An 11351-nucleotide genomic window follows, 5' to 3' on the forward strand; every position below is an offset into this window, starting at 1 on the left:
TACGCTGAAAGTTCAGAAATTGTATGATTTAAACACATAGTTTAAAGCGCAATAAAAAAATTAAAAAAACACACACAATCCGTAGTATGACACACATTGTGTATGGCTGTACACTGTAAACCCGGATAAGTTGAATTTACTTTAAAAATGAGGAAACTGGTTGCCTTAAAAATGAAGTAATTCAGCACTTCCAACTTTTATTTGAAGTTCAATGCACTAAATTCCAAGTTGATTTAACTTGAAATCTTTTGTAATAGTAATAATTGCTGTCCAATTACTCAACTTAGTTTCTTAAGTTAAATTAAGTAAAGTTTATATTTATTTTAAAATTTGTTAAACTAGATAATTAAATTAATTATTTCAATTTAGAACTTTTCATTTGAAAATACAACAGACAAAAATACAGAGTCGAGCAACATTAACCATCGGAGTATGGTTGCACCAGCTGTGCGTACGTTCTCACGTAAGTTGGGACGTAAAGCTCAAACTAAGGGCTTAGTAAATACTAGTCAACTAAGTCAGTGCTTAATTTGGTTACACCACCTGTTCTTAATGCAATACTTAAGTTGTAGGTCGTAAACTCTCCGTAAAGTGATGCGTAGTCGGATATAATGATTTAATTTTTGTATTGATCAATAAACAGCCTTCAAATTTATACACAGAAGTGTTAAAAACTGTGAATTTCAGTTTGATCTCGCTACGGTTAATGTTCAAACCTTGTCTGCTCGTGTAACTGTCAGCTTTAATAAATTCTATCCCCATTAAAATACGATATGTAATAAAAGTAGATTTGATACATTTATATTTGCCCTGTGTAAATAACAATATATAGGAAATGTATCTAAAATAAATAAGGGGTGATAAATAAATATTAATACAACAGGCTGGAAAAATAGACATTTATTCGTTTTAATATCCTGTATATATTTTGAATGTTTTGAAACTTGACATCTGGCGACACACCCTAAAAACAATTAGACCAGTTTCATACTGAAGAAGTTTTTTACACAATGTTTTATCTCGCACATGTAAATGAGTGTAAATGTCAACATCATCATCTATGTCGAAAGGATTGGAAATGGTCATGCAAAACATGAGCACACTGATATCATTAAATCTCATTCTGCTTTTTTATTCCAACCATTACTCTGTGGTCGGACGCTTCTGTAAATATTTAGTTTATAGGTAGGGCTTGTGCAACTCTCAAATATTTAGCAGTGGATAAATTTTGATAGTGCTCATTTACGCCACAACTAGGCTAAGTTGTAATGTGTGTATAGCTGGTGCAACTGGCCCCTGATATTTGGAGCAGTAGTCTAACTATTGGGAAGCCCATTTTAGACTGTAAGCTGATTTTTTAAAGACTGAATTTTGGGTGTCAGCTCACCTTTTCCCAGGTTGAGCATTACCTGCTGAATAAAGGAGAAAGAGAAAGTGTCCAGTTGCAGAGCATAAATCAGTCCGAAAAGGGCACAGAAGTCCTGAGGCAGGTTAGCCAGTTCATCCATCACCACACTACCCTCCAAGAGGATTTCCACTCTGGATGGGTTTAGCCGAGGACTTTCTTGATCAACGCAGTGGATTCCCACTGGAGTCTGACTGTACAAGACCTTATCAGTTACATCCAGAGAAAGAAACAGATTGACAAGCAGAAGACATTATCATGCCAGTTATAGCACTTAATTCTTTGCAATTTTTGTAATTTTGTAAATATGTCTGTATAAAACTGCAATAAGCAATCTGTCCAGTAATCTGTCTGGCTTCCTAACAATTAAGAACAGTAATTAATTTATTTGTCATGTTAAATTGTTTAAGTTTTTTGACTGAATCAAAGTTAACAAAACTGTAGAAGGAACATTTGCTACCATGTTTTTATGCTTATACTGATAATAACAGTTCAAACTTGCATGAGTAGGGCACTATTCACTGTGCTACCACTGTACACCAATACAACTCTACATAGTTCTTATTTATGAACAAAGGGAAGGGACAGTGCTGATTCCAGGCTATCTACATGTAAGATATTTAGCTACATTTAAGACAAAATGGTTCATTTCATGACCAAATACAATAAAAAATATAGCTGCAAGCAGCAATACAATATAAAGGTGTAGGGTCAAGCCAATTATCAGCAGCATGAGCAGCGAAAGAAGCATTGTGACACATTTTAAGTTAGAATTCTGATGAATGCTGTAGGAGCATCAAGAGTAATTCCAAATGAACACACCTAGTGGTTTGACATTTGAAAAGTAGTCCCCATCTTTTCTCAGTTTTACGACCAGACTTGATCATAAATGGCCCAAAACAGTCCATTCCTGTAGACCAAAAGGGAGGCTTGAATAGATTGAGCTTAGAGGGGGGGAAATCAGTCATCCTAGGCATTGTTGGTTTACCTTTCCATTTAGCACATTCCAGACACTTAGTTCTCTGATACTTCTTCACAGCTTGTCTACCTTTTAAAATCCAATAATAGCACCTAAAATGAGCATAAACTCTGTCTGCTCAGGATGACCAAGTTTGGCATCTACATCAGCAATCAAAAGTTGAATGATAGTATTATTGGATTCAAGGTTTATGTGTTGAAAAGTATCAAAGGCCAAGTCTTGACTATGTTGAAGTCATCCTCCAACTCGAAGAATTTCAGCAATGTGATCAAACTCAGGTGCAAGGTTATATAATTTATATAATAAATATAACTTAAAAAAGCCAGCCAGATGATGATCTTTAGACTTTAAGGACAAAAACAAATGTGAATTCTTACCCAATGACTTCTTTCGAAATTTTAGAAGCCTCATTTGCTTCATTTTTGCTCTCTTTCCTGCTAACTGCTGTTAACTCGCCACTAAGTAACGTAATTTGATGTCAGCTCCTCCCCTACCTGCTGCATATTCAACAGAGAGGAAGAAACGGAGTCGCCCATAGGCTACCGACAGCAAAGGAACTTATTCTATAGGCTAGATTATGCCTATGTCTATTTTTACAGGCTGTATGCAGTATGTAAATACACAATGAAATAAGGCAACTTATGATTTTGGGGGTTTAAATAGGCTATTTAATATTTGTCAGTCAACTTTTCAAAATTCATTCGGGCTACACTCAAAACATTCGGGCTGAAGCCCGGCAAAATCGGCTGCCGCCGCTTCTGATTGAATCAGACCACAATATTGTGTGCTGAATGGGCAGGTCAAGTCTGCAACAAATTTGCCAACTGAACCCCAGTGAGAGCAGCACACAACTCAAGACGAGGTATGGAAATTGACTTACAAGGGGCAACTCTTGATCGATTTACAGTCCTCAGGTAGGCTACTGACCCATAAGCTTGTTCGAAGCATCACAAAATACATGCAACTCTCTCCTAATGTAATTACCATCAAGTTCAACAGGACCATATGACCTCGACAGTTCAACAGAAGTAATGGCAGGAAGTTCACTCTCCCATGCTGCCCACACTTTCTTAATACCTTTAGGTAGTACTGGATCGTCCCATTGTCTTCCTTTAATCCACAATTTTTGCAGCAGAAATTTAGCTTGGGAGGTAAAGGGTATAAGAACCCCTATGGGGTCACATTGATTTGCAAGGACCCTATAACATTGTGCAAGGTAAGGGTCTTGTACTCAACAGGTCGGTGTTTGTAACCTAGGGTATCTTTCGCACAATGCCAAATCAATCCCAGCATGCCTTCACTGGGATCTACACAATCTTGTCTTAACCAGAGCTCTGTATGGTCAGATTTTGCATCACCGGAACATTACTTGCCCATTGTCGAATTTCAAAGCCTCCATCTCTCAAATTGGACCGTAACTTCTCATCCAGCTCCTTTGCTCTCAGGATGTCCGAGACATTTTGTAGACAGTAATCTACATAAAAGGCCTTGGTTACAGATTCCTTAATTTCAGGGCAGCTCTTTTGCTTGCTTTTTCAGAGCATAAATCACACAGCAGGTTGTTCCGAATGGTAAAAATTGCCATTCATATACATCAACAGGCTCATCCTTTCTTATGTTTCTCATGTCTTCTCAAGTGTAGGAGGGGTTTATCGCTAGGTAATAGGCGAACTTGGTGAAACATGGATTAGATATCACCACTAATGGCCTCAGGATATTGCTTAAAATTAAGGAGAACACCTAAAAAGGATGACCCTAAAGTAGGGCCAGTTAGCAGATTAGTATTCAGAGTGTCTCCTTGAAAGGTATAGGAACAATTGAAGACCAATCGAAATTTTCAACTAGATGATGAGGTACAAACCAAGACTCACAGCTTTGAGAGATTTCTTTGGGGCTCAACTTTCTCACATAACCAGCTTTAACTAGTTTCTGGATCTCTTCTTCATATATGATGGCCTGCTCAGGATTATGAGTCAGTTGGCGCTCGGTTCGTCAAAGAGATGAAACAATGGTGCATTCTTATGGCGAAGAAGAGGAGTGACATATATAGAGACGCCATGCACAGTCTCTCTTCTTGTCAACTGGTCAAGACAGTCAAGAGCATATTGATCTTGTTTAGACTGTATAATGGCCTTTTCACTCCTGTATGGAAGCACATCCACTTGCCATAACTGTTCTACATCCTGTTGGAGCCGAGTTGAGATAGGAGTTCCAGAAAGAAACAGACATTGGGTTTTGGTCTCAGATAACTGAGTTGATGGCGCTGGACCTTGAAGAGCCCATCCCAGTCTGGTATGAACTGCTGCTGGTCCTCCGTGAGGGCTAAGACGAACCTTCTCTATTGGAGCCAAAAGTTCCGGATGATCGGCACAAATCAAAAGCTTAGGCTGGACTTTATTAAAGGTTTCCAATGGGAGACCCTTTAGATAAGTGAATTGTTTCAGAAGGCTAGGATTGTTCAGGAAGGACCTGGGCAGTGAAAGCCCCTTTGACCTGGTATTTCTGCTGGGAACATGCTGCAGAAATGATAAAGTTCACACTGGCTCCTCTAAGGACCTCTGCATCTTGACGAACAGTTCTAAGCACCAATGATTCAGCTGTAACCTTCAATCCCAGATACTGTGCTGCAATGGGTAAAAGCATTGTCCATTCAGAACCATCATCCAAGATTGCATAGGTCTCCATACATCTACCATCATGGCTCAGTAGGACTTTTACAACTTTCGGTAGAACTCTAGGAAAGCAGCTTGGATGGCTAAGTAAGAAAACACCGGAATCTGGCTTCTTCTGATTCATCTCATGATGTTTACCTTTACATTTAAGACAGCATTTCTTTAGATCACACCAGGAAGCCAAATTACCCCTGCCACATCTTCAACAGCAATGGTTCTCTTTGATCCATTTTCTCACACTCTCCATATAAAGCAGGCTAAATTCTTGACATCTACTCAGATGATGATCATCACCATTACAAAATAGACATGGGAATTTCAGGAACTCCTTTCCTTCATAGAAACTCGAATCTTGGATCAGACTAGAAGAATCATTAGCCTTTCTCACTGGAACACTACTCACTCCATGAAGAATCGTTTTAGTTGGTTGATACTGCCTCATTGGTCTCCTCTCATTCACAAAATGGTCATTAGGCCTCATCCAGACAGCACCGACTTGTGCTTCTACTACTTGACACTCTGCTTCCTCTTGAAGCCACAAAGATAAATTGACCAAGTCATAAGGTTCTCCTGGATGAGTGATTCTACTATGCTGGGTATTATTAGGAACTTGATCAGGGGGAAGTCTACTCAAAAGTGGTTGAACATGAGAAGAACAAGCCAATTCTGCTGCTCCTTCACCTTGGTCCAAAGACTGTTGCATGCCCACCAGGGCACAGATATGAACTGCTAAGCTAATGAAGGCTTGTGAATCACCAGCTTTAATATTTGAGAGACTCATGATATCAGCAATTTCCCTCAGTACAAGTTGATGTGGCTGACCATATTTCTGCTGGAGGGCTTCCCATGCTGTACTAAACGGCAGAGAGTGGTTAGAAAAAGCCAAAGCTAAATTTCGTGCTGAATCCAATTATAAATGGTCTTGGAGAATCTAGAATTTATACTGCTCAGTCTCATCCTTTGGTAATTAATTCTTCAGAGCCATCTTTAACATTATGAACTGTTTAGGATCCTCTTTACAAAAATATGGAAAGGAAGGGCAGTCAATTCGATTCAATTCGGGAGGATGGATGACATTTCGGAGGATGGCTTATTTCAACCCTGCTTGAGAGCTTGAAACAGGCAGTTGATCTGAAGTCTGAGAAACACAAGGTGTATGATCATTTTATAACATTTGGTTATTCTGTTGTTGCCAAATAGGTCTCCCAGACTTGGGATGCTTCAGCCCAAACGGACTGAAATGAAGACTGAGCATCTTGAACAGCAGATTAGGCTACTGTTACATTAGTCGAAAACTTTCCTGATATTCCTTTGCTGCTGAACATGATTAGTCAGATTTTCAGTTTGAACTGTAAGGGGTAGAGATGATGGATTAATTGTGCCAAATGCTGAAGTAGATGGAACAGGTAACTGACTGTTAAGATGTTCATTTTCCGCTACTGGATTACGTCAAACCTGCAGAGAAATTGGTGGACACTGAGATAGTAAGGGAGGGGCAAAGAGGAGGCGAGAACCAGCTTGTCAATATAAATCATGTTTAATGACAAACTTAAACAAAAACACTCAAACATAAACACATACAGGGCAGCCACCAGTAATTTCCTCTCACTCCTCCCGGTGTTGCCTCAGGGTATCACCCATCTGCCGGCTGGTCATCCCCGCCTTCTTCGACCTGGGAGGAGACAGGAGGGAAAAACAACAACAACAACAACAAAAAAAAACAAACAAAATAGGCGAGGAAAAGGCCAACATGGTGCGAAAGAAAGAGGAGAGAGAAAGAACTCACTCACCGGTTCTCTGATGTGCCATCAGCGTGGTCCTCGAACACTCCTTCACAATCTCAGGCAGACAACAGCCGCTCCTCCCGGGCGGACCGGAGTCAAACATCCGACCCCAGTGGACAGAACGCCCCTCCGTTTTCTGGCGGCACGTGGGGACACTCCTCGACCCCTCCGCGTTTCTGGGGGACGGCAGGGCACTCCTCTGCCCCTGGCATCGGTTCCATCGCTCCAGGTGGTCGGGGAATCCAGTCCCCACTCACCCTGCGGATGCCGGCCGTTCCCCACTTCCGGCGTGCGACATTCCAGCCCGGCCCCACCCTCCTTAGCTCCACAGGGACGATGACAGAACACCCTGGGAATCTTGAGGTCGTTGATCATCATAAGCATCCAATGGAATTGACAATTGGCTTTATACTGTTTGCCAAAATCCGGGATATACTGGATTAGTATACTTATTATACTATAATTAGTACTGAGGAGTTGGTACCATGGAGGGAGGAGGTGGAGGCAAAGAAGACTGTCTACTGACACATGGTAGTGACCTTAATTCAGGAATAGCTTGCTCATTCTGATGCTCCTGCAGAAAATCTCGCAGCTCTTGAAATAATGCTAGACTCAGTCACAGCAGAAGGGGCAAGGGAGTCCATATTAGGTTAGGAAGGTGCAGATAAATGTTAAATACTTGCTTTAGATGACCAATAACTTGCTGAAGAACACATTGGATTAACTTTACTATTTACTGTATCTGTTTCACACTTTTGCCCAATTCCATAACAAACTCCTTCAACTGTTTCATCTCCAGTAAGACAGGGTCACAAAGTTCAGATTTAACTTCTACAATGGATCTGATAGTGCTCTGGACTGGGGCTGAGGAAACTGAATGGCTAGGAAGTGTCCTTTCATAATCCTGAAGATAGACTGGAGGCTTGGTCTGTCTTGAAGACTGTCTACATGGCATTGGCTAATTAACTGATCTTGGTCCATTGGAATACTACATTTCCAGCTTGAATGACCATGTAAAAGATTCCTAGGATACTGTTGATTCGCAGGGGGAGCATCACTATGGGGCATCAGTTAAAACACCTTGAGGCAACATCCATTTTAAAGTTTTATTTTCACCAATGCCAGTACATGTCATTTCATAGGTGCATCAGACTGGTTTCTAAACAAATACATTAAGAATGTGAATAAACAAAGACAGTAAGTCAACAATAATTTGCATGACAAACAATTCAAAGAATACCATATATTAAACAACCCAAATAAAGATAACTTACCTCAACATACACAGCCACAACACCATATGAGAATTCCTGAGCAGCAGAGACAAGGACAGAGAGTAAACTGCTCTACTAAGCCACTTATTAGAGTCCCAACAGCCTGCAGCTATCAACAATGGGTGGAGCTTCAATGACATCCGTGTCATAGGGATTTTCAACATTACATTTTAGGTACATTTCTGCAATGCCATTCACAATTTGTCATTCTTAAAGATAATAGCCTAATAATTTAACTGTATGATTAGCGTCATGGGTTTCTTTGGGGTACTGCATAGCACCTCCTCTTCTGCACACAACATCATCACACCTGAGGCCGAGTCCTGATCTCCCACATTATCGGCGCATGGAAAAAACTGGGGCTCTGCAACAAGTTGACCTTGTTTTTTAGTTTTTTTGGTTGTTTGTTTTGGTGCCTCTCAGCACCCCCTCTTCTGCACGCGGCAACATCGCACCCTAAACCGAGACCTGATCTACGTCATCGGCGCATGGACAAAACATGGGGCTTCCACTTCTGCAGAATAAACAATTGTTTTTGCTGTTGTTGTTAAAAAATATGCTGTCATTATTTTACTTTGAAGTGTTATTGAAATAAAAGTTTAGTATGCAGATGCATAATCCAAAAGATAATTATGAGGAATACTCGTTAATGTAGCAACAAAATAAAAAGATTGAACACTCGTTTATTATACCAAATGTGAAGAATGTGATATCACTACCCATGTATTTTTCTCATTTAATGTTCAACACTGCATCAAATATTTATGTAGACTCATTACACAATTTCACAATGAACAGAAATGATTGAATATCTTAATAAAAATACACAAATAAATACCTTAGACTCAGCAAAAAGATAAACCTTTTCTAGTAATTTTAAACGTGACCAAACTGTGGTTAATAAAAGCTAGCTCATAAATGACTAGAGGGAAATATTCATATTAAATTATAAAATTAAATTAACGTTTACGTTTTCATGAACAGTGTACGTACATCAAACGCATATAAACAAACACACACACACACACACACATACACACACACATAAACACTTACTCACACACATACATACACACACACACACAGACACACACACACACACACAAAATAATAATAATAATAAAACAACAAGTGGCCATATTTAGGCATCCAGTCAGATGAACAGAGAGGTAGAATCCAGATAGGGTGGACATTGAATTTAATTGAATATACTTTATCGTCCCACTTAGAGAAATTTGTGTTGGACTCAATTCACAGCAGCCAGTGGACAGCAAACACATACAACAAGCACAACATAATTCAAAATTACTAACACAGCACAATATAATTTAAGTACATTACACACAATGTAAAAATACTAAATACAATTCAAGCTCCTATAGACCTACAGTGCCAAACCTTAAGAAGTATTATTTAAATATAAATACATGTACACATACACTGTCAAATATATAAAAACAAAATATTATTAATTTGAGAAGACTAGCTCAATACAGTATCTATATGGACCCCTAGATACTTATATGAAGAAACTTGAGTTATAGCATTGTCATCTATTATTACTGGACTGTGGTCCCCCACAGACCTAAGGGGTCTTTTATCATTTAGAGTCAAATAGTTACTGTCATACCATTGTACAAACCTGTCCACTTCTGAAAAATACATGAGAGGACAGGTTTTCTTGTGCACTAAACTCAAAACACCAGTGTCATCAGAAAAATTGAAAATAAAATTACTATCCATACTCCTTGCTCACTAATTAGTATATAGTGTAAATAAAATGGGGGAATGGACACAACATTGGGGAGCCCCAACATTACAGTAATACTCTTAATTTCAAAAACTGAATTATTGATCTTGACCTGCTGAGTGAGATTTTACAAACATGAATAAAACCATTTAATAAGAAAAAAGTGTTCACATTCAACTCTCTCAGTTCCTTAATGAGCAAGTGAGGTTGAAGAGTATTAAAAGCAAATCTAAAATCTACAAAGAGTAACCATGCATAGGCTTGTGGATCTTCTAAATGCTTATTAACAAGATGAGTAATACAGGTAATAGCATCATCAGTGCTCCGGACAGGCCTATAAGCAAACTAAAGTGGGTCAAGTGATAATCTGATATCTTCTTTGAGGACAGATGCTACCAAACATTCAAAACATTTCATTACATTTGATTGAAACCACAGGTATAGTTCTCAACTGAAAAAAATGTTTAGGCACAGGGGAAATTTTTTGTTCCCACAATTATGGAATGGTCTGTGTATTCAAAGATTTTAAAAAAATGGGATACCATGCTGAATGTTTTATATGATTGATTTACTGTCATGTTTGTTTTCTAATTCTGCATGTTTAATGTTTTCCTTTTGTTGTGTTTCTATGATTTGCATGCTCAAATAAAGAAATAGCATTACTGTGTGGGTTGACATGGGATGTGTGTGTGTGCACTTACTGTTTGCTAAAGAAATGTTTAAATAACCAAGAAAAAAACTGTTTAATTAAATAGAATAAGATATGTTATGTGACACACAGTGTTGCTTGTGTCAGTACACTAAACCTTTCTTTCCATTCCGAAGCTTGTCCGGATTTAGATGAACTGACAGAAACTGTGTCTGCCTATACACTCACCAAAAGGATTATTAGGAATACCATACTAATACTGTGTTTGACCCCCTTTCGCCTTCAGAACTGCCTTAATTCTACATGGCATTGATTCAACAAGGTGCTGAAAGCATTCTTTAGAAATGTTGGCCCATATTGATAGGATAGCATCTTGCAGTTGATGGAGATTTGTGGGATGCACATCCAGGGCACGAAGCTCCCGTTCCACCACATCCCAAAGATGCTCTATTGGGTTGAGATCTGGTGACTATGGGGGCCATTTTAGTACAGTGAACTCATTGTCATGTTCAAGAAATCAATTTGAAATGATTCGAGCTTTGTGACATGGTGCGTTATCCTGCTGGAAGTAGCCATCAGAGGATGGGTACCCGGTGGGGACTGTTGTAGCCCATCCGCCTCAAGGTTGTGCGTGTTGTGGCTTCACAAATGCTTTGCTGCATACCTCGGTTGTAACCAGTGACGTGCGGTGATGTCTTAAAGAGGCTAGGCACTGAGTTATGAAAGCCAGATTACCTGATTTATTGTTTAAGCTAATAATACGTAATAACAGTGAACGTTACGCACAAGTGCGGCATATCAAGAAATGTACAAATCAGGATGTATATCGTGTACTCTC

This window comes from Xyrauchen texanus, unplaced genomic scaffold (genome assembly GCF_025860055.1).
Source record: "Xyrauchen texanus isolate HMW12.3.18 unplaced genomic scaffold, RBS_HiC_50CHRs HiC_scaffold_249, whole genome shotgun sequence".
Lineage (NCBI taxonomy): Eukaryota > Metazoa > Chordata > Actinopteri > Cypriniformes > Catostomidae > Xyrauchen > Xyrauchen texanus.